The sequence below is a fragment of the Balaenoptera borealis genome (genome assembly GCF_965194805.1).
Source record: "Balaenoptera borealis genome assembly, chromosome: 17".
Lineage (NCBI taxonomy): Eukaryota > Metazoa > Chordata > Mammalia > Artiodactyla > Balaenopteridae > Balaenoptera > Balaenoptera borealis.
This window is the reverse complement of record NC_138876.1, coordinates 12281377-12304582: the sequence shown is the minus strand read 5'-3', so window position 1 is coordinate 12304582 and position 23206 is coordinate 12281377. Positions and strand designations below refer to the sequence as shown.

Genomic DNA, 23206 nt, shown 5'->3' with positions numbered 1-23206 from the left:
CAACATGCGGGTTTCTTTCGACATGACCCTTTGGGTGCCAGTGTGTGTGTAAGAGGAAGCAGGAAGTGATGAGATGTGTTGTGAGCTGTACTGAGTTTTCTGTGCTGACTGGAGGAGAAATCAGAGTATTTTAGCTGCACAGCGTCCCCTCCTGCACCATCTGTGATCTGTTTCTCCTCCTGTTGCTATGGTTTGCGGGGTCCAGGGGGTCTGCTGGGGCTGCATGCTCCCTGGAGCCCGTCTAAAGGATTAGAAGAGCTCCAGCCAGGCGTCGTGAGGAATGAGTGCTCAGGCATCTATTCTCCTTTTTCTTTTTCCTCTTCCAGTTCCTTCCTCTCCTCTAAACCACGCCACGTTTTCAGGATTTAGAGTGTATTCTTTTCCTTTTTATCTCTTCCCCCTTTGGAGACGAAAGGAAGTTTACAGTTCTGCTACTTCCTAGTTAGGTGACCTTGGACAAGCCACCCCAGAGAGCCTTAGCTGTTCATCCGTGAGATGCATCAGTAACCGCTTCGGAGGGGTGGGTGGGCACAAAGCGAGACCCTGAGCCTCAGGAGCCCAGCTCGTGGCTGGCCCAGAAGGGTGCTCAGTAAGGGTAACCCCCTCACTCCCTCCCAGCAGCAACCACTCACAGCCTCACTTTATCTCTAAGGCCTCACACTGAAGAGAGAGCAGTTAGCCCCCAGGCACAGAGCTCCTCCAGTGAGCCCTGCGGCATCCCTGCGTCACTGCCTCACCCTGTATCACTGTCGCCCTGTATCACTGTGTCACCCTGCATCACTATAATCCTGCATCACTGTCGCCCCGCATCACTATCACCCTGCATGTCTGTCACCTGAGGGACCTATAGAGTAGACCGCTCCTCAGGCCTACTGGTCAGAATTGCTGTGGGTGGACCTTGGGGGGTCTGCATTGTGACAAGCCCCTCGGTGATTCTTAGGCACACTCAGGTGTGAGACCCACTGGCCCAGAGAAACCTTTTGGGAGCCTAGTACTGAAACTCACACCGCGAAGGCACTCGGTAAATAGGGAGTGATTCATGTACACCCCACACACAGCAGTGTCTCTGTGTGTGCGTGTGCGTGCGTGTGCGTGTGCGTGTGTGTGATGTTGAACTTGACTTGCCATGGATGCTGTGATGCCCTGCCACTCAGTTCCCACAGAGCTCTGGAGACTTAAGTTCCCCAAGTCAGGGTTGTTTTTTTTTTTTTTTTTAAATTAATTAATTAATTAATTAATTTTTTTTAGCTGTGTTGGGTCTTCGTTTCTGTGCAAGGGCTTTCTCTAGTTGTGGCGAGCGGGGGCCACTCTTCATCACGGTGCGTGGGCCTCTCACTATCACGGCCTCTCTTGTTGCGGAGCACAGGCCCAGACACGCAGGCTCAGTAGTTGTGGCTCACGGGCCCAGTTGCTCCGTGGCATATGGGATCTTCCCAGACCAGGACTCGAACCCGTGTCCCCTGCATTGGCAGGCAGATTCTCAACCACTGCGCCACCAGGGAAGCCCCAAGTTAGGGTTTTTATTTGGACTACGATTCTGTTATGTTTTTAATGCGTTTGAATTTCTGCTGCTTATTTTAAAATTTTCTTTTCCTCCTTTTCTACCTTCCTCCCTGTTGTCTCCTTTCTTTCCCTCGATAATGTTCATGTTGCCCATGTACTTTCTGTCTCCTGACCCCAGATGCCGACGGGATGGGATGGAAGAGGGGCTTGCCTTTGGTGTGCAGGGGAAGGAGGAGAGGCAGGTGCAAGCCGCTCCGCTTCCCTCATCACTCGCTGGATATTTCAAACTACTCCCTTCTTCCATGGAGCACTGGGGTGACAGCACAGCGGTGATCGCTTCCCGAACCTCACAGCCAGTCTGTTGGATTTTTGTTCTGCCATCTCTGCCTCCTGTCCCACCATTGCCACTTTGGATTTACCCAGTGTCCCGTGGGCAGGCAGCTCGCCCCCCGAATTTACTTAGTGAAATGTGCCCATGTGACTTGAAGGAAAGACCTTTTCCGTGAAAGTCAGAAATGCATTCCAGAGTCACAATCGTGACGTCCCTGGAAGCCCAGCTAATCCAGGTAATAAGAGGAGTTGGAATAAAGGTGATGATTATGGGATGTATGGAGCCGTGGGACGGGGTGGGGAGGGAAGGTGCAGCAGGGTTGTCGGGTGGAAAGTTCTGTTTTGAGGAAACGAGCTTATGCAGAGATGCAGAGGAAGTCAGTCCCCAGCCCCCGAGAGCCCGGGAGCTCAGGGTGTTGGGAACGTGACCCAAATCCTAAAGCAAGGCCAGGGTTTGGCGTCATGATGGATCTGGAGGAGGCTTGTAGTCTGATGGTCCCGAGTTCAGTGCCACCCCTTGAGAGCTGTGTAACATCGGGCAAGATGCCTTCCCTCTCCATGCTGACATTTCTGTAATTTGGGGATTTGAGATCTGTCTCTGGGGTTGTGAGCATTAATGGGGATTAAATGGGGGAATTAAAAAGGGCCTCTTCTGTGACTGGCGATTAATAAACGCTGTTTCTCGTCTTCCTCCTTCTACCCCCCCACTACCCTGAGCGTCTTTTCCCTTCTTCTCAACTTGTACACCTCTCAGGCTGCACATGATCCGTCCATGAAAACAGCTCCAATCCTGCGCAGGGCTCCCTGAGGTCCTGGAGCACGTCCATTGCAGTTTGTGGGCTCAGTCCTTCAGTGCAGTTTGTGGGCTCAGTCCTTCAGTGGACTGTTTATTTCCCGTAGCCCCGTTGCTTTAATGAGATTTGAAGCTCTTTGCAGGCAGGGTGTGAGATCTTGACTTTCCTTCGGAGTTACTTTCTTGGAGAACATAATGCTTCCTAGAGCTTCTCTATTTGGAGTCTTCAAGGGTGGGTTCTACTGTCCTGTAAAGAACTGTCTCTTTAGTCACTGTTGGGTGGCTCAGTTCCGTGGCCCTTCGTCCCCTTTCTTCCTGGGATTTGACTGACAGTTGGGTCTTTGCTGACCTTTCCCTGCGGTTCTTTATGGGAAAAAGCAAACAGAAGGAACTTAAAAAAAAAGACTTTGAAGGCTTGTCATTTGTAGAAGGAAAGTGTTCATGGCTTTCTCAGCTCATTTCAGTGTCTTAATCACCTTCAGGGTATAAAGGATCATGGAGGTGAGCTGATTAAATGGAAGGTTTTCTTTTATTGAGGACCTATTATGTGTAACGGCTTGTATAGGTTAATTCTAATTTTCCCCCCTAATTGTGCAAGGCAGGACCTATTTTGCAGGGAGGCAAGTAGATTCAGAGAACTGAAGTTCAAGGTTTCACAGCTGTGTGGTAAGCATTGGAGCTAGAATTCTCACCCTGGTCTGTTTGTCTATAAAACGCTGGTCATCGCTGGGCACGGCTTCCCTCCCGCCCACCCTGCTGTCTGTCTTTCCATGCATCCGTCTGTCTACCTGCCTCTTTCTCTCTCTTAAGATTGCTGGTGCTATTTCTCTCTGGTCTGGTCTAGTTAATGAAAAAGAAAGCTATTGTGAAGTAATCCCAGGGATCTGTAATCAAAACAGCTGTACCCCCAAAACGGGTGGGTCTGTAGGACAGTCTATGACGAGTGTGGTGCCATCACATTCTACCTGGGTGGGCGCTGCTCCCAGGTTTCTCCAGGCCCATTTGTCTCCTCACCTGCAGGTGGGGAGAAGCAGTCAGGGGTCAGTTATTTTGGGGAGACCCACTGCCGCACTCCCACCCTGTCATCCCTGAGCCTGGTGGGAATGATGTGATGGGCAAACGTCCCACTCTGACGAGGAGCCTTCTGGAGCAGCACGTTGTGGGCAACACGAGACACTTACCTCGGGAAAAGAGCAAGGCCCGGGACCCACCGACAGGTCATTGGGTCGGGGCGTTCTGGTCAGTTCCTGGCAGTGGATACTGATGCCTCGGGAGTCTCTGTTCGTTGCATTTTCTAGCGACCAAACTCCCAAGAGCCCTCCCCAACTCTGTCTTCCAGAACCTTCTTATCCTGTCACCCTGCCCCCTGTCTTTCCCTCCATATCCCCCTTCTAAGGCAGGACAGCCTAGTGGTTAGGCAAAAAGGCTTTGGAGGCAGAGCGCCAGGGCTCCTATCTCAGGGCCTCCGACTCCCGCATGGCTTTGAGCGTACAGCTTGCTGTGTGCCAGTGTCCCCTTTTGAAAACGAGTTCCTACCTCACAGCATTGTTGAGGTTACACAACATAAGACAACCAGTGCTCTCGGAGCGAGCTTGCAGGAGGTATGGCCCTGCTCTGCCAGGCTTCTGGTCACGCTGGCTTCAGGAGCAGTGCCTCTCCCAGGCATCGTGTGCCCAGCCCACCCTTTTCGCTCAAGATTTGCTTCTTTTTTTTTTTTTTTAATTAATTAATTAATTTATTTATTTATTTATGGCTGTGTTGGGTCTTCGTTTCTGTGCGAGGGCTTTCTCTAGTTGTGACAAGCGGGGGCCACTCTTCATCGCGGTGCGCGGGCCTCTCACTATCGTGGCCTCTCTTGTTGCGGAGCACAGGCTCCAGACGCGCAAGCTCAGTAATTGTGGCTCACGGGCCCAGCTACTCTGCGGCATGTGGGATCTTCCCAGACCAGGGCTCGAACCCGTGTCCCCTGCATTAGCAGGCAGATTCTCAACCACTGCGCCACCAGGGAAGCCCCAAGATTTGCTTCTTATTCTGCATCCCACAGGTCTTAGCTAGGCCACCCTGGGCAAGTCACTTTACCTCTCTGGGCCTTGTTTCTCAGCTGTTCAGTGAGGAACTAGATTATTTCCAAGGTTTCTTGTGCTCTGACATGCTGGGGCCTCTCACATTCAGTGTGGTCCAGCCTCTCCTCCTCTGCCGATCACCCACTACCCTGCCATGGGAACCCGGCCATCACCAGCATATCCGATTATGGCCATGCACCATCTGCCCGTTCATATCTCTGCATCTCCTGGTGTAGCCTGAAAGCTCCCTGAAGGCAGGGATCCTGTCTTTCTTGACTGATGTGATTTCCAGCTCCTAGCACCATGCCTGACATTGTGAGCATTCAATGTGCAGTTATGATTAGTCACTTACTATTCCAGCCAACATTTACTGAACCTCTGCTGAGTTCTCAAGGGCTGTGCAGGTCTCCGGGAGCCTGGCTGAACCCGAATGTCAGAATTTTTAAAGAATGGCTCTGATCAGTGGAGGTGGAGGTGGAGGTACCTGGCCTTAGATGGTTCAGTGCAGAGGAACTTCAGTGCCTTGCTGACTTCGGTGAGTGGGGCAGGGCTCAGTCTGCATCTCCCAAGCAACAGTACTGGCTGATCAGGACGGTTGAGGTGATGCTGAGTTTCTGCTGAGTCAGGAGCCCCCGTGGGCAGGTCTGGGCACCGAGCATTTTGTATACAGTCTCCTCCACATACGAACCCCAGAGGACATGCATTTCGATTCCTCGTTTTCATTCAGCAGGTGAGGAAGCGCTTCCAAAGAGCCTAAGGGCTGTGCCCGTGGCCAGCGAGCGACTGACCCCATTGCGATTCCCACCCTGGTTTATCTGGCCCCCGAGCCCCCATCCTCTGAATGAGGAATTGGGCGAGTGGGGGGGGGGAGAGGGGGAGCATGGGCTGGAAGGCTTGGAAATTCCAAGGCAGCTGATCCGTGTCATCCCAGCACACACTGGGGAGAAACTGAAACGAAGCAAAAATAGAGTCAGTCAGCAGTCGGACAGCTGCCGCTTTCCCTGGGAACAAATCTGCTTGATTTATCTCCCCAGGTTAGGCAGGCCCCAGCTCTCGGGGTATCACTGAGAAATAATATGGACACGGCTGGAGAAATTGCCGCCGCTCTCTTCCTCAGAGAAAGATAAAGCAGACACCTGCTTGGTAGCAGCTGTGTTGATGGAGTCTTGCGTACCTGAGAGAGAGCGAGGCCAGCTAAGGTGGTGCGAGCTTTACCGACTGGATCCTCCCCTTGGGGAACTGGTCCGTCCTCCCCACAGCTGGCCCCCCCCCCCCCCCGCCCCGGTAGCTTTCAGAGGTGGCGCGGTCAGCATCTGCTGACTCTTGCTCCTACTAAAATTAACACTCTGACTGATCACTGCTGCAAGAGAGGGACAGACAGAGAGAGAGAGAAAACATACACACGGAGTCCAGGAGACCCAGAAGCAGAGAGAGAGCTTGGAACCCAGCCAGGCACACACTAGGAGACACGCTCTCCGGCTCCCACCGTCACAGGCAGAGAGACTGTGTTTCTCTCCCAGCGTCGGCGCCGGGGGCTGCGTGACCTGGCTTTGTGCATTCCAGTCTCTGCCAACCCCGGATCCCTTAAGCCTTCCTATTCCCAGAGCACTGCTCTGTGCATCCCATCTTGAGGGGAAGCTGGTATTTTAGAAAGATGCTCTGTTGATGTCGGGTAGGACATAGAGGCAGGCTGTTTCTCGTTTTTCTTCAACATGTTCACTACCGGGCAGCGGTCAGCTGTTGGAAATACCTGGTAGGGAGGGTCAAGAATGAAATGACCTATTTGGGCCTGACAGAGGCAGAGGCTAAGAGGGGGAAGACTCAACCAAGAGAATCGGGCCAGGGGCTGTATTTTCTTGGGGGGCAATTCCATGTCAAATTCCGTGTCACTAGGCCAGAGCGAGCTTAATTTGTGAAGTGTTTCCCTAAGCACCCTCCCCGGGGCAGGGTCAGCTGTAAGGCAGCAGGGCATGAAAATACAAGGCAGAGAAACCTAGAAGGGGCCATTCCCAGGCCTGAGCGGGTGTTGCCACGTCTTCAGTATTCCAGCAAACGTACTTGCACAGGAGACATGAAAAAAAAATGTTACTTAACTTTTTGTTGAGGTTACATGCGTAAAAAAGCACACATATCAGAAACATATAAAACAGCTTGATAAGACATCCAGTGTAACCGCCACCGGGATGGATAGAACACTGCCAGCGTGTGAGAAGCCCCCTCCTGACCCCTTCCCGTCACTGACTGTCCCTTCCCCCCTCACTCAGATAACCTTGTCCTGACTTCTAACAGCATAGATTAGGTTGACATGTTTATGTCTTTAATATAAATGACATCACAATGCATTCCCTTGGGTCTGGCTTCTTTCACTCAAAATTACATTTGTGAGATGTATTCACATGCTACGTGCGGTTGTAGATCATTCTCGTTGCTCTGTAATATTCCTGTGTGTGTGTGTGTGTGTGTGTGTGTGTGTGTGTGTGTAATATCCATTCTCCTGCTGGAGGGCGTTTGAGTAGTTTCCAGTGTGTGGCTGTCACGAGTAGTGCTGCCATGAACATCCGACAACATATCTTTTGGCGAACATCGGTACACATTTCTGTGAGTTTATACCTAAGCGTGGAATATGTAAAGCATATATTCAGCTCCGGTGGATAATGCAAAACAGCTTCCCAAAGTGGTTGTTTGTCTTTCTTTCTTCAGAATGTCTGTGCACCAGCTTGTATGAAAATTCCACTTCCCCAGCCAAGCCAATCCTGGGTATTGCCTGTGTTTTTTATTTTGGCTAATCCATTACAGGAAGAGCAAATGACCCAAAAGGAGTCACCTAGCAGAGGATACAGAACCGCTCCCTGAGGGAGAAGTGTTGCCGTTTGATGGTCCTAGAAGCCGTGGTGTGCAGCGCCCTGCCTCCTGCGTTCTTGCAGGCGGAGTCCGTGGCAGAGCCGCCTTCTTGCGAGAGCATCAGCTCTGCCCCTGCCCCCTGGTCAGGGACCACCGCTTTGCTGCAGTAATGCCCAACAGACCATGGAGTAACTCTTCCCCAGGTGACAGAGCTTTAATGTGCCCAGCCCCAGCAAAACAAACTGGGCTTCGTGCTTGCCTGTGGGCCTCAGTAAACATTTAACAGACTGTGGGCCCCCTTCTCTCCCCTGCCATTAACCGGGGCTGGTGCCATAAATCCCTGCTCCCCTCCTGCCGTAAGCAGCCCCTCTCAGCTGACCCGACTCCGGTCCTAACTTTCTGGTGCGGTGCTGCTCCTGGGCCGGAGCCGAGGAGGAAAGAGGGGCGGGTGTGAGGGGTCCTGGGACAGACCGCCCTTGATGGGTGGGAGGCCGCCTCCATTTGATGTGTGAAATAAGGGCTGACCCTGAGCTCTTGGTGTGTGCCCAGCAACATGCTGAGCGCTTTATGTTGATTATTTCATGTCAGCCTCACAGCACTTCCAAGAAGTGGGTAGATGTGATTTACTCCCATTTTACAGATGAGGAAACCAAGGGTGAAAAATATTTCCCCAGAGTAACATAGCTAGTAAATTTGGTAGCTTGACTTCCAACTCTAATGTTTAAACCACTCTCCTGTACTTTTGTCTTGGGGCCTGATATTTAGACATTTAAGCTTCCTTTTGAACCCATCTTTCTCTTGGGTCTAAAAGCTGTGTCAGGTCGGTTTAAATGGAACAAGGGGAGCTCACTGTTTGACCTCTGGTCGCTGAAGAATGAGTAACACAGAGGATGGATGCCCTTTGGCATGGGTGCAACGATAGATGGAATAATGACCCCCAAAGATGCCCATGTCCTAGTCCCCAGAACCTGTGAATATGTTACCTTACTTGTCACAAGGGACTTTGCAGATAAGATTAAGGTTCAGGACCTTGAGATAGATTATCTTGGATCATCTGGGTGGGTCCAGTGTAATCTCATGGGACCTGAGAAGTGGAAGAGGGAGGCAGAAGAGTCAGAGGAGATGAGATGATGGAAACTGGGTCCGAGAGATGCTGTGATGGAGGAAGATGGAGGGAGGGGCCACTAGCCAAGGAATGTGGGCAGCCTTTAGAAGCTGGAAGAGACAAGGAAGCGGATTCTTCTTAGAACCTTCAGAAAGGAACTCAGCCTGCCAACACCTTGATTTTAGCTTAGTGGGACCTGTGTTGGACTTCTGGCCTCCAGAACTGTAAGCTCATGAATTGTGTTGTCTTATACCACTAAGTACTGGAAAAGGTGTAATTGCAGCAGTGGTTGCTATTGATGACAGTTGGCGTAACGGTCAAGCTCATGGGCTTTGGAGCCAGGTTGCCTGATTTCAAATCCCCGTTCTGTGGTTTTTCTAGCTGTGTGACCTTGGGCAAGTGACTTAAGCTGTCTGGGCCTCAGCTTTCTCATCTCTGAAGTCAGATGAGAATGATCTATAACACATAGGGTTGTGGTGAGGATTAAATGGGGATTCTATGCAGGGGGAATGTCTGGAACTAAGTTTTAGCCATGGCCCTTCGGGTAGGCATCCCGGATCAGGGCGCAGACTTAGGAGACAGATTGGGCTCAGATTCGGGCTGCACTCTTCCTAGTTGTCTATGGCTGTCTTTCCTCATCTGGAAAATAAGGGCAGGAGTCTCAGGGTGGTTGGGGGTTGCATCAGATGGGGGCCAGAGCTTTTGGCAGGGTAAATGGTGCTCCATAAGGGCAGGTATTGTTATCATTGGTGGGTAGGTGGCTGTTGAGCCCCAAGCCGTAAGCATTGTGGATCCGTCTGTTCTTCAGTTATCTTTAGAGTAAGTTAAATACGCTGGGTTAGGAGACCAAGGTCTCCCCATATAGCCAGAACAGTACTGAGTACCTAGTAGGCGCTCAGCAGTTGCTGAAGGAATGAATAAAAAAGGAACAGGCCCCAGGCCCTGCCCCGAAGACGTTCAGTTCATAGCACAGGACAAGGCTTGGAAGGATGCCAAGGCTTTGTGGTTATCTTTAAAAAGAAACAAAACAGAGAACTACTTCCTACCAGCTGACCCCAAACCCCCTCAGCTGGGACCTCTGGGCCCTGCAGGGGAGCCCAGGGCAGTGTGCCAGGCCTGGCTGTGCTGGTAACTCCCTAAGCCAGCCACCTAACCTTTCTGGAACTTTCTGTCCTCCTCTTTATAACGGGCGTACCTCAGCCCCTTTGCCCTACTTGGATAGTTCCTAAGGGGGAACCCTAAGCAGTAGAAAATTCCCTTGGTGAGAGGGCTTTGGTGCCTGTAGGACACTCCCCCCCCCCCCACCCCGCCCCGTCTCTGGCCTCACCTCTATTTTAGTGTCAGAGCTGCAGGGCCTTATTTTTAGTGATTCCCCTCTCAGCGTATTAAGTCAAACATAAGGAAGGAAGAATAACTGCTGCTCTGGGTCCGTGATTGTAACAAGATCGATTTTTCTCCTTCCCATCCCCAGGCTTGATCTTTTGACCAGAAAGGAATTAAAAAGATGGTCCCTCGAGATGGCTGCGCCTGTCAGCCGCGTGGAGCTTCCTTGAAGGATTTTCTGAGCCGTGTGGATGTACAGTGATTCTCGGCGCCTGAGGAGTAACGCTGGTGGAAGCGCTCTCTCCAGTGACGCACACCCGCCCCATTTCTGGATGCTAAAGGTGGTTTTAGGAAGGCCCTGGCTGAGTGCCTCGCGGATTCCTGCAGCCTGGACGCCCCTGGTGGACGGAGGACTGAAGCTTCCTGCCCTTGCTGCCGACAAGGAGTGTTCGGCTGGGGCTCTGCCAGCTCCCTTGGGGGTTCCCTGTGAAACGTAAGGCCCATCTCCTCCTCGTTCACGTATCTCCCGCGTGTTCTGTCCAGCACCCACCTGGGCTTCAGGTGCTGCTTCCCTGGCTGGCGGGAGAGGGGTCACCACCACGTGGCCGGCTCTCAGAAGGGGCTGGCACTTAACGAGCTTGCTCTGTGTGTCTGGCATCGTGCTGGGTGTGTGTGGGGGACAGATGGAAATGGAAAGGTGCCTCCAAGGAGCCGTCACTGATGTTGTCATCGTGCCTGTCACCCTCTACTGATTTTCCTCGTTCGTGTGTCTGTTCTCATCTACTAGATCGTACGTGCCTTGAAGGCCGGGGCCTCTTCCGCGTGGCTCTGTGTCTCCAAGACACTGTATAGTGCCTGGCACGTCTCCTGCTGCAGAAAGGGTGAATGAGGGCACGATCGTTAGCGAGTTAAGACACTGCAGAGTAAACAGGGAGGGTAGGCATGGGAGAGGATTTTCTGGCTCTGTCCTTACAGCTGGAAACCGAGAACTGAGCGTCCGCTGGGTGCCTGCGGAGCCAGAAGGGCCTGGGTTGGAATCTGTAACCCGTATCTGTGGAGTGACTCGGGACAAGTGACTGCTGGATTCCTTGCCCTTCTCTACTCAGTGGGGGTGACTTATCGTCGTCCTTCATAGGGTTGGTGTTGGTCCCAAAATAGTCGTGCACGTGCCGACACCCAGCGTCGTGCCTGGCACACGGCAGATGCTCAGCACGTGGTAGGGAAGGTCACTCATGGCTGCTTGGGGGAAGCCTTCCAGGAAGGAGGGGTGTTGCTTGGGCCTTGGAAGTCTTTCTGAGCAGAGCCAGGTGGGCCGTGCTGGCCTTTGAACTGGGAACTGCTGGTTGGCGTGGACAGTTGATCAAAGGTCCCAGTCCCCAGAGCCCACGGAAGGCCGAGTGGCCGGCCAGCAGCAGGCGAGGGAAAGGAGCTTCCTGTCCGCGTGAGGGAGGGAGCAGCTGGACTTGGGCCCGGCGACGGAGGACTCCGGCAGTTCTGCAGTTGACAGGCTGTCCTGACCAGGCAGCTGTGAGGTTGGTGGCTCTGAGGGATGTTGGCCCAGCGTTGGGCTGCCCACAGGAGAGTGGCAGCTCCAACAGCCAGTGCCCCGTGTGCTCAGGTCACCTGGGGCCACCTGGCACTTGGCTGCCAGGACAGCATGAGGGGCGGTGCCTGGGGTTCGATTTTGGTTGCGTTCTTTCCGGTTCCGCTCAGGCCCGACGGCACTTCTGAGCACGGCTTTCCCTGACCTCCTCGTGGAAGTAATGTCCCTCTGGTTATTCCTGGCTGTCCTGGTCCACAGCTCCTCCATGCGTTGTAACATTATAACCACTTATGCAAGGTATTTGATTTCCTGTCTTTCTCCCACCCTAGAAGGTAATCTGAGGTCAGGAGACATGTGTGCCTTGTTCACAGCCTAAACACACAGCAGGCCTCTTATTTACTGCGTCGTAGTTGATCAGATCAGGTGGTGATTCAGTGCTTTTATTTCAGCTGCTGTGAAAAGGACAGACTAGAGGCAGACATGCTTTTTGAGCATCTCTGTAACTTGATCAGCCCAACAGTTCCCCTGGCAGGCAGTGGTGTGCCCATTTTACAGTTGAGAATCTTGAGCGACCATGTAACTTGCCCAAGGTTATTTATGCAAGAGAAGGCAGAGCAGGAGGCTGAGAAGGGTGTGTTGTGTGTGTTGTGTGGTGTGTGTGGTGTGTGTGTGTGTGTGTGTTTGTGTATGTGTTGTGTGAGTGGTGTGTGTGTTGTGTGTGTGTGCTGTGTTTGTGGTGTGTGAGGTGTGTGTGGTGTGTGAGGTGTGTGTGGTGTGTGTTGTGTGAGTGGTGTGTGTGTTGTGTGTGTGTGTTGTGTGTGTTGTGTGTGTGGTGTGTGGTGTGTGTGGTGTGTGTGTGTGTGTGGTGCGTGTGGTGTGTGTGTGTCTGTGGTGCGTGTGGTGTGTGTGTGTGGTGTGTTTTGTGTGTTGTGTGTGTGTGTTTTGTGTGTTGTGTGTGTGTTTGTGGTGTGTGTGGTGTGTGTTTGTGGTGTGTGTGGTGTGTGTGTGCTGTGTGTGTGCTGTGTGTGGTGTTTGTGGTGTGTGAGGTGTGTGTGTTGTGTGTGGTGTGTGTGGTGCGTGTGTGTGTGGTGTGTGAGGTGTGTGAGGTGTGTGTGTGTGGTGCGTGAGGTGTGTGGTGTGTGAGGTGTGTGTGTTGTGTGAGTGGTGAGTGTGTTGTGTGTGTGTGCTGTTTGTGGTGTGTGAGGTGTGTGTGTGTGGTGTGTGAGGTGTGTGTGTTGTGTGTGGTGTGTGTGGTGTGTGTGTGTTTGTGTATGTGTTGTGTGAGTGGTGTGTGTGTTGTGTGTGTGTGCTGTGTTTGTGGTGTGTGAGGTGTGTGTGTGTGTGTGTGTGGTGTGTGAGGTGTGTGTGGTGTGTGAGGTGTGTGTGGTGTGTGTTGTGTGTGTGTGTGTGTGGTGTGTGAGGTGTGTGTGGTGTGTGAGGTGTGTGTGTTGTGTGTGGTGTGTGTGGTGTGTGTGTGTTTGTGTATGTGTTGTGTGAGTGGTGAGTGTGTTGTGTGTGTGTGCTGTGTTTGTGGTGTGTGAGGTGTGTGTGTGTGGTGTGTGAGGTGTGTGTGTTGTGTGTTGTGTGTGTGTGTTGTGTGTGTGCTGTGTGTGTGCTGTGTGTGGTGTTTGTGGTGTGTGTGTTGTGTGTGGTGTGTGTGTGTGTGTGTTTGTGTATGTGTTGTGTGAGTGGTGTGTGTGTTGTGTGTGTGTGCTGTGTTTGTGGTGTGTGAGGTGTGTGTGTGTGTGTGTGTGTGGTGTGTGAGGTGTGTGTGGTGTGTGTTGTGTGTGTGCTGTGTGTGTGCTGTGTGTGGTGTTTGTGGTGTGTGAGGTGTGTGTGTTGTGTGTGGTGTGTGGTGTGTGTGTGGTACGTGTGTGTGTGGTGCGTGTGTGTGTGTGGTGCGTGTGTGTTTTGTGTGTGTGTGGTGTGTGTGTGGTGCGTGTGTGTGTGGTACGTGTGTGTGTGGTGCGTGTGTGTGTGGTGCGTGTGTGTTTTGTGTGTGTGTGGTGTGTGTGGTGTGTGTGTGTGTGTATGTGTTGTGTGAGTGGTGTGTGTGTTGTGTGTGTGTGCTGTGTTTGTGGTGTGTGAGGTGTGTGTGTGTGTGCTGTGTTTGTGGTGTGTGTGGTATGTTGTGTGTGTGGTGTGTGTGGTGTGTGTGTGTGTTTGTGTATGTGTTGTGTGAGTGGTGTGTGTGTTGTGTGTGTGTGCTGTGTTTGTGGTGTGTGAGGTGTGTGTGTGTGTGTGTGAGGTGTGTGTGTTGTGTGTGGTGTGTGTGGTGTGTGTGTGGTGCGTGTGTGTGTGGTGTGTGAGGTGTGTGAGGTGTGTGTGTGTGGTGCGTGAGGTGTGTGGTGTGTGAGGTGTGTGTGTTGTGTGAGTGGTGAGTGTGTTGTGTGTGTGTGCTGTGTTTGTGGTGTGTGAGGTGTGTGTGTGTGGTGTGTGAGGTGTGTGTGGTGTGTGTTGTGTGTGTGTTGTGTGTGTTGTGTGTGTGCTGTGTGTGTGCTGTGTGTGGTGTGTGTGGTGTGTGTGTTGTGTGTGGTGTGTGTGGTGTGTGGTGTGTGTGTGTGTGTGTTTGTGTATGTGTTGTGTGAGTGGTGTGTGTGTTGTGTGTGTGTGCTGTGTTTGTGGTGTGTGAGGTGTGTGTGTGTGGTGTGTGTGAGGTGTGTGTGGTGTGTGTTGTGTGAGTGGTGTGTGTTTTGTGTGTGTGTGTTGTGTGTGTTGTGTGTGTGCTGTGTGTGTGGTGTTTGTGGTGTGTGAGGTGTGTGTGTTGTGTGTGGTGTGTGTGGTGTGTGTGTGGTGCGTGTGTGTGTGGTGCGTGTGTGTGTGTGTGGTGCGTGTGTGTTTTGTGTGTGTGTGGTGTGTGTGTGTGTGTGTGTGTTTTGTGTGTGTGTGTGGAGCACTGCCTGCTGTGGAATGCTCCTGGGGTCCTTAGGACGGGGTTCCTCTTTGTCACCTGGGAGAGATGGGCTTTCCGGAAGAGCTCTGTGCTCCCTGTATGGCGGAAGCAGGCCCCATGCCGGGCCGCGGGACCAGGTGTGGTTGGAGTCACAGTACAGCAGCCCCTGGGGTCCACGGTCTGCTAGGAGGAATTGGTGACAGTTGCTATGCTCGCTGCTGTCCACGGCCAAGCAGGACAGGGAGAGGAGTCCTCCGGGGCGGGCTCTTGAGGGTCTGGGGGTCCTTGGAGGGTTGGGAGGTTGGGCTGGGCTTGCAATGGCCATCAGAGCTCTTCCTGGGGACATGAGGGGCTCAGCTAGGCAAGTGAGTGGGGACACCGAGGCACGGCACTGCCCCTTCCGCTTCTGCCCTCCCAGGCCCCTCGCATGTCTTCTGCCATCTCCCCGCGCCCTCCTGCTGCAGAGTTGCGCCCTCACTTATCACATGGCCCGCAGCCCTGCTTTTTCTCCTTTTATCAGTTACTCCCTAGAATAACCCCATTGTGGTGGTCTGGGTTATCTCACGCTCCTCCCGGGAGGGGGTGGGTGGGCTTGGGCACCAGAAGGCACAGAATGGTCATGGCGAGAAGTAAGGTGCCCGCTTTCCCCCGCTCTGGCTGCTCCAAGCAGCTGCCCCGTGTCTGCGAGGGTGCACCCTGCGGGCACAGATGTAGGAATAATCGCCATTTGTTAAGCCATATTCTGTGCAGGGCACGTGGCAGACCTTATTCCATTCCAGCCCCAGACCAGACCTATGGGGTGGGCCCTAGAACAGTCTCTTTTAGTGTTGAAGTAACTGGGAGCCCAGACAGGCAAAGCAGGTCTCCCCCAGGGAACACAGGCAGGATTGGAGCACAGTTCTCACGGATTCCAAAGCCGCTGGTTCACGCGGCTTGGAACTGAGAGACACAACTTCTACTCCCTTCTTAGCCCCCAGTAACTGTGTGACCTCGAGCAGATCACCTCCCTTCTCTGGGCCTTGGTATCCTCATTGCTAGGGAAACTGTCTCATTTCTCTTCTAGCCTGGGAGTGAAGGCAGCAGCACTTACTCTGGGAAGGCAGGTGTAAGCCAGGATGCTTCTGGCCAGGTGCTGACACGTGTAAGCCAGGATGCTTCTGGCCAGGATGCAGCCAGGTGCTGCCGGTCCTGGTGGGCCTGGCGCTGCTGCTATTTTCTGGGTCCACATCGGCTCCTCCAGTTTTTTCCTTTGCAATTGTGTGACCAGTTCGCATTTCTGCTTGGCCTAGTATCATCTCACAAGTCTGTTTTTAGCTGCTTGGAAGAACCCATTTTTCTTTGAGCCCTGTTACCCCAGGCTGCTGCTAGAGCATGCCTGACCTTTTTTAAAAAAAATTTAATTAACTGATAGGCCCCTGTGGTGATTGATAGCACACATTCTACTTGACGGGGGAGGGTCTGGGGGATGCAGGGCTGCCCCCCACCTCCACGGACACCCAGCCAGCATTCCTGGAGATGGCTTAGCGGCCTGGGCCTGTTCTCCCATGGGGAGGCCTGGGCTCCTGGGGTCCGCACAGGCTGAGTCTGGAGACCAGGCTTGTCACTGAACAGCCATGGGGTTGCTTAATGGATGGTGTTTATCAAAGCTTGATTAATCTTCCAACCTGGGGAAGTGGGTGGAACCCCACTTTTACACATGAAGAAACTGAGGTTCAGAGAGATCCGGAAAACTACCAAGATTATCTCAGGAGAGTGCGGAGAAGCTGGCATGCCCTCCGATCTGTCAGCTTTCAGCCTCCCTGCTCCTGCTTGGCCTGTGGTTCTCAAGAGTGCAGTGAGGTGTACAAGATGCCTCTAGGTTATAGAGGGGCAAATTTAAAAAAATTGTTTTATATTTATTTTAACTTGAATTAGAAAAAGACCGTGATTGGCATAGGAGACCTGTGATTTTGCAGCTATTACTGCTTAGGATGTAGTTACGTAAGTTAAAAAAAGGTCAATTTTGCAAAAATGTTAAGGTAGCAACATGTGGACACAGCTCTCCTGCAGAGGGCTAAATTTGGAGCACATGTCCTTGCTTCGATTGGCGGCACTTTGGCTGTGTGGCCCCGGCCACATCACTGGAGACAGAGTGTTCCTCAGACTGACCTGAGTAGCTATATGTCACTGTGCTGTTTAGTCCACTGTGATCCTCCCTAAATCCAGAAGATTCATGATGAAACGATTGCACAGCTCAGTCTGAAGCTAGATTGAAAACAAAAAGAATCTCGGAATGATAGTGCTTTATAATCCTATAATTCTGCTCGAATTGACAAAGCCTACTGATCTCAGCTCTGCCAGCTCTATTCTACTTATTGAGCACCAAAGTTTTCCAATCAACTCATGTATTACTCTCTGGGATTGGATTATGAAGTAGTAAATACTACCACTATGTAATCAATCCATGACTCATTCATTCATTTTTTTATTCATTCATTTCTCCTCAGTAAATAGGGGATAAATATTACCTACCCTATGGGCTTATTGTGAGAATTAAATAAGAGATCATATTGAAGGGCTTACTTCAGTGCCTGACATATAATCAGTACTCAGTGATTATTCGCTATTTTTAAACCAAGTGTTAAAATGGAATTAGAGGAGCCAAACATACAGACCTATGGAAATAAAGACCATTGAGGATGCGTGAGTTACTAATATTGAACATTAAGTTTAGTTCTGAGTTCCTGGTTAGCACGACACACTGAGTAGGTTATATTTGTGTCTAAATCAAGGCTTGGCAAACCTTTTCTCTCAAGGGCTGAGTAGTAAATATTTTTGGCTTTGTGGGCTGTACAGTTCTGTCACTACTAGTCAGTATCTGCCTTTGTGTCTGGAAAGCAGCCATAGACATTATGTAGATGAATGGACATGGCTGTGTTCCCATAAAACTTTATTTATAAGAACTGGCAATAGGGACTTCCCTGGCGGTGCAGTGGTCAAGAATCCGCCTGCCAATGCAGGGGACACGGGTTCGAGCCCTGGTCCGGGAAGATCCCACATGCTGTGGAGCATCTAAGCCCGTGCGCCACAACTACTGAGCCTGCACTCTACAGCCCGCGAGCCACAACTACTGAGCCTGCGTGCCACAACTACTGAGCCTGCGCTCTAGAGCCCGCAAGCCACAACTACTGAAGCCCACACGCCTAGAGCCCGTGCTCTACAACAAGAGAAGCCACAGCAGTGAGAAGCCCGCGCACCGCAACGAAGAGTAGCCCCTGCTCGCTGCAACTAGAGAAAGCCCGCACGCAGCGATGAAGACCCAACGCAGCCAAAAATAAATTAATTAATTAAAAAAAAAAGAACTGGCAAAGGGCCTACAGGCTATAGTTTGCCCCTTGGTCTAAATGAAGGAAACCTGTTTGTCTTTGAAAGTGAGAGACTCCTCCTGGATATAAACACTAAAAAAAACTTGTTACAAGATGTAGTCTTTATATGAGGCTTGTTAAGCAGCATATGGATGGTGCTTTCATTGGGGTTTTACGGAAAATACAAAAGACCTTCACACTGTCGGTTCTCTTGCCATTTGCATAGCAGACATTTGTTGAAGGCTTACTATGTGCCATCCTCTGATGCTCTGACCCATAGTAAAACCTAAAGACACGTGCATTTTGGCAGGGGCTGCAGCGTTAGCAAGGGGTCATCTTGGTGACTCTAGGGTGTCATTTCAGAGGAGTGTTTTCAGTGTTGGATGCTCTTTCCAGCCCCGGAATTACACACAGGCCTCAGTGCTAATTTGAGTGGCAGGCCTGGGCGCCCGGATCCTACCTCACAGGGTGCCTGGGACCGGCTGGGAGATCTTTGCCCTCCTTTGGTTGAGAGCTGCAGTTGTTGGAAGACTGTGGTCTTTGGAGCAAAACACAGCCATGTTGTGAAACTTTGCTGTTTCATAGCTGTGTGACCTTGCTGTAGTTCCTAAACCTCTCTGAGCCTCACTTTCATCATCCGCAAAGTCAGGACCATAACACCGCTGAATCTTTAGTTCTTACCTGAGTATTTGCTCCTTCAATGTTAGCTCCTCCCCGTGGGGGCCCAGGGGCTGCTGGCCCTCTCTCATCCCAGGAAGCCAGGTCCTGGCTTTTTCAGCCGGAGCCTGCAGTGTGAGAATGGCTGTCCCCTCCTCCTGGGTGAGTGTTTAGTGTAAAAAGTCTTGAGAAAACACTGGCCTGCGGAATTCCGAAGTTAATGAAGGGGGCAGATTCCAGGAGGGTCTCTGTTTGACCTCTCACCCTTTCCCCAACACCCTGTTATCCCTGAGTGGGTTTGGAGGCAATGGAAGGTTTATAGCTACTACACAAAAAATCTCTCACGCAGTGGGGCAGGGCCATGGCCTTGGCCGCTGGAAGCCTGGGTCAGCGTGGGTGAGTTTGAGCCTTTTCCCTATGGCGCCTGTTTAACCTGGCTAATGTGAGAGGCAAGGCAGGCCATCGGGGGAGAAGGGGAGCATATTTGAGAAAGTTGGGGAATGATTCTCAGTTTCTCCAAAGGAGGGGCGGAGTGAGGGGCTGTGTGAGAAGTTTGAAAGGAGACTCAGTTGCCTTAAAAAAAAAGGGGGAACATTTTCTTCATTATTCTGACATTAGAACCCATACATTCTATTCAGTTAGAACTAGTGTAGGATAAAGAGAACACGCTTTTGTGGGTGGCTGCAGTTTCAGGAGATGCTCTCTACGTCTGCTTTATAGAACCTTCAGGGAAAAGGCTTTGGAGGCCAGAGCTAGGCAGTGACATGCCATGGCTTAGGACGCTGGAGCCTGGAGTCCAGCTCTGTCTGTGTCTGCAACTCTGGGACTTGGGTGGCTATGGTGGGCCTTCGAGGAGCTTCGGGGCCTTGGCTGTGCGCTTGTGTTCCCATCTGCCCTGGTTGCTCTCTCTTCTCACCTGTCACCTTGCTGGCACCCATGGTGGTGGGGGGAAGCTTGGTCCCCCTTTCTTGGTCTTGTTAAAATGTCAGCCGTGCTCATAGCTGGTTTTGCAGGGCAGTTGCTGGCAGTGGGGTCTTTCCCTCCCATCTACCTATCTGCTACCTTCTATGACTCTGCATGGGGGTGGGGATTTCTGGGGAGAGGGGGTCGGCTCCACCTAATTACCAGGAACGGCCCTGAGCCTCCCCTCCTCCCCTGTGGAGGCTTATCTGGCTCCAACCAAAGAGCAGCTGCTCCCGGTGAGGTCTCTGAGTCACTCAGAGGTTCAGGACTGGGTTTAGCAGGAGGCGATGACATAAACAAATAAACATTAGCCAGGACAAGCTCCCAGCTTTCTGCTCACGCAGGGGCCCTGGAAACTGCTTGTTGCATGTTCGGGGAATATGAGGATACTCATCAGAAAGCGAATTTTCCTGATGGAGAAATGCTCCAGGGAGGTGATGGGGATGTGTTAGAAAATCTGGTGTTTCCTGGCTGTGTAATCTTGGGTAGGATGCTTGGCCTCTCTGGACCTTCATCGCCTCCTCTGTGAAGCTGGTTATTGTGAAATTTAGATGACCTCAGTTGTAAAGCCCAGCCAGTGGTTAGTCCCCCTTCTCGGAACCTGACGCAGAGTAAACCCCGGACTTAGGTCAGATTTGCGAGGCGGATTGCTTCTGAGACTGTCCTGTTTTCCGGTTGTTGAGTCAGCTCATGCTGGTCTTGGGACTTCTCTGAGGCTTCAGCTCCTCATCTTTCAATGAAGGGGCGGTCCTTGCCTTGTGCCCCTCGTGCGCTTGTTGAGAGGACTGAATGAGTCACCGCTGGGAAGGTGCCTGAGAGCTGGACAGCGTGGCCGTGTCTGGTTGAGCTTCAGAGCCCAGCGTTGGTGGCTGAGCCTGATTCCTCGGGGAGGGAGTGTGAAGGTGGCAGAGGTGACTGGGTTGAGCACATGCCATAGGGTTAAGGCCAAGTGGCACTAGACCGCTGAGGCATGTTCAGGATGCAGGCAGCCCCGCCTCCCTTTAAAGCAGCGGTGCTCTGGGGTTGCTGTGGGTGACCCCAGCTCTCTGCTCCTCTCCGTCCTTCTCGGTGACTCTGCTGCATTTGGGGGTTTCTTTGCATGACGTGAATCATCCAGATCTGAAACACAAACCAAGAAGCCACAAAAGGCCACTTAACAATGGCCCTATTCCCACCCCCCAGGATTAACAAGTGTTACATGATGTTGCGTGTTTGCTTTGGATCATTGCTTTTGTAGATATTAAAAACAAACTAGAGATAAAATGGACGTTTGTAGGGCCTCTTCTCCCGTTCCATTTCCTTCTCTTCATAGAAGTACCACTCTTCTGAACTTGGTCTATTTGGAGGGCATTCGAGGCACCCTTTGAATATTTAAAATTCTTACGGAAGTGGCATAAGGTAGGGGTGTGATGGCTGCAGTTTGCTCTTTTCACCCCTTGTTATGTTTGGGTGACGCCGCTGCTGTGGCTGATCCTTCATGCCCCTCGTGGTAGACTTTGGGTTGTTTCCAGGTTTTTGCGGCCACAGGCGACGCTGGGGTGAGCTTCCCTGCACACATCTCCAGGTGCATGGGCAGGTGTCCCCAGGGACGCAGGGCACGGCGTAGGCACACTTTCAGCCTTGCCACAGGTTGCCGCACTGCTGTCCTGAGGCTTCATCTGCTCCCTAGGTAGCACCACCTCCACGTGGCTTTGAGGTTTCCAAGTTGACATTGCGTTTGAATTCAGATAGCACTGGCATTTTGCATCTTCCTGAGGATGATAAATGCTTCGATAGCAACACAAATAATGGTGAAAGGGGAAATGAGGGGAAATTCAGGCTCAGGCTAAGCAGACTGTGGTGTGGTGAGTGGGTGAGAAAAGACTTACGGGCACATCTGGCGTCCTGTGCTCCCAGGTGTCAGGATGCGGGGCGTGAAGGGGAGGACTCTTTTCTTGCTGCCTGGAGAAGCCAGTGCTTTCCTGATGCTTCTATGGTATGATGTTTGAGTCTTGTTCTCAAACGTTCTGTCAAGTGGTCAGGTCTGGCATAGTGGGCATAGCAGGTGTCGATGTGTAGGCATTGATGGTACAGTGCTTGGGTATCTGTTGCCCTTTGTTGAGTTCCTGCGGTGTGCCAAGGTTGAACTAATTCTCCCAGCCACCCCGACAGGTGTAAATGCTATCTGAGTCTAACGTCACAGGTGTGAACACGGAGGCTCACGTGGGTTCACACACCCAGCGAGTAAGGCTGAAGCTGGGATTCTGACCTTCCCTGGGACCTGACCACGTTCCCCAGGCTGCCTGCTCCCTGCCCCAGAAATGTCAAAACGCATCGCGGGAAAAGCCAGGACTCTGGTCCCAGATGGACAGAGGGGACCCTGCGGGGGTCCTGGCTCTCTGTGCCTGATGGGAGTGACGCTAGTCTGCTCTATTTACAGTCCCTGGTTCTCCCGCGGTGTCTCCGGAAGTCACGACCTGCTGGCCGGCACTTGGGGAGGACAGGAAGTTGTACCCCGGCTCTGCTGGCTTGCTGGGGGCATGTTGTTCCCGTGGCCACAGGGGAGACGGGGTGGGACGGGCAGGACTGTGGGAACAAAAAAAAAACCCCTACAACAGACAATTCAGGTCATATAGTGGACGACTCCTGGATTATTAGGAGATGACTCAAATGACCAGATTTGGGTCAGGAAGCCTGGGCTGCAGGAAGATAATGTGAAATCTTTGGATTTTTTCCGGGAGTTCTTGCCTTTTAAAGGATTTTGTTTTCTAAGTTATCAGCCGAGGGATCATGGATTTTGGGTTTTCCGAGGCAGGGGTTTATGGGGAATATGGGGGTGTGTGGGGGGGAGGGGTGGGAGCTGAGGAAGAGGAAGATGGGGCAGGAATGGGCACGTTCCACCCCAGCTTCTTCCGGATTCAGTTTCTCTCCCAGGAACAAGGGGCCGATTCACGTGGCTCCAGCGGCCTTGCTGGCCTGGAGTTGGGCCCGTGCCTGCCAGTGACTAAGGAGGAAATGCCATTTCACTTATCCTGTGGCCCTGCATCCTTCAGGCTCTTCTCTATCTTCATTTTGCAGCTGCCTCATCTTTTTGGCATTTGCCTCTTTCCTTTCTTTTTCTTCTGGGTAATATGCTGAGGCGACGTGGGCTACGACTCCACGAAACCCAACCAAACTTCCATCTTCCACACACAGTTGGTTTCGGGCGACCTGGGCTTCGTGTTTTCAAGGCGGTCCGCAGTTTGGAGAGTTGGTCCTTGTGACTTGTGCTTTGTCAGTCCTGTAGGGTTCCAGGCAGTTCTGAATCTGAGGTGGGACTTCTGGTTAAAAACGTCCAGGTGGACTTTTTAGATGGGAGAGCCGCCACTGTCCAAGGGCCACTGTCACAAGGGGGTGAAGTGCGCCACCGTCACCGGTGGTGAGAGGAGATGGCAGATCTGCTGGGCGGCGTTCCACCTCTGCCGGGCCCTGCTGGTCTTGGCTTTGAGCCCAGCTGGGGGGCCTGCAAGGCCTCCTGGCTTCCCTGGCACAGCCAGCTGCTCTGTCCTGTGTGCTCTTTTCTCTGATGTGCTTCTGCCGCATGGGTGTCTCTGCCAGGAGCCCGGGAGCGTTTCTGGTGGGAGGACCAGATTTTGGCTCACCTTGTACTCAAAGCCCTTAACTTGGGGCCAGTTCGTGTTTGCGGATGAATGCAGAGCTCTCCAGAGACCCGGTTGGGACTTTCCAAATTTAAAGGGGATGGGATCCTGCAGGCTGCTTTTCCCCTTGTGTACCAATCAGTGGTTGTAAGTGGATGTGTGCCGTGTTCTCAGGGTTGGTCCTAGAAAGACATGCCTCCCCTTCCCTAAATCAGATGAGACAGCAGGAAA

At 52.2% G+C, this 23206-nt stretch overlaps 1 long non-coding RNA gene across 1 annotated transcript in view; it reads left to right on the top strand.

Annotated features, from left to right (window-relative positions):
- Positions 1-23206, top strand: part of LOC309614574 — a 426058-nt gene that overhangs the window by 60336 nt on the left and 342516 nt on the right. Inside the window, exon 2 of the long non-coding RNA XR_014236283.1 lies at positions 10107-10451. This is a non-coding gene — a long non-coding RNA (uncharacterized lncRNA). The remainder of the gene's footprint in view (positions 1-10106; positions 10452-23206) is intronic.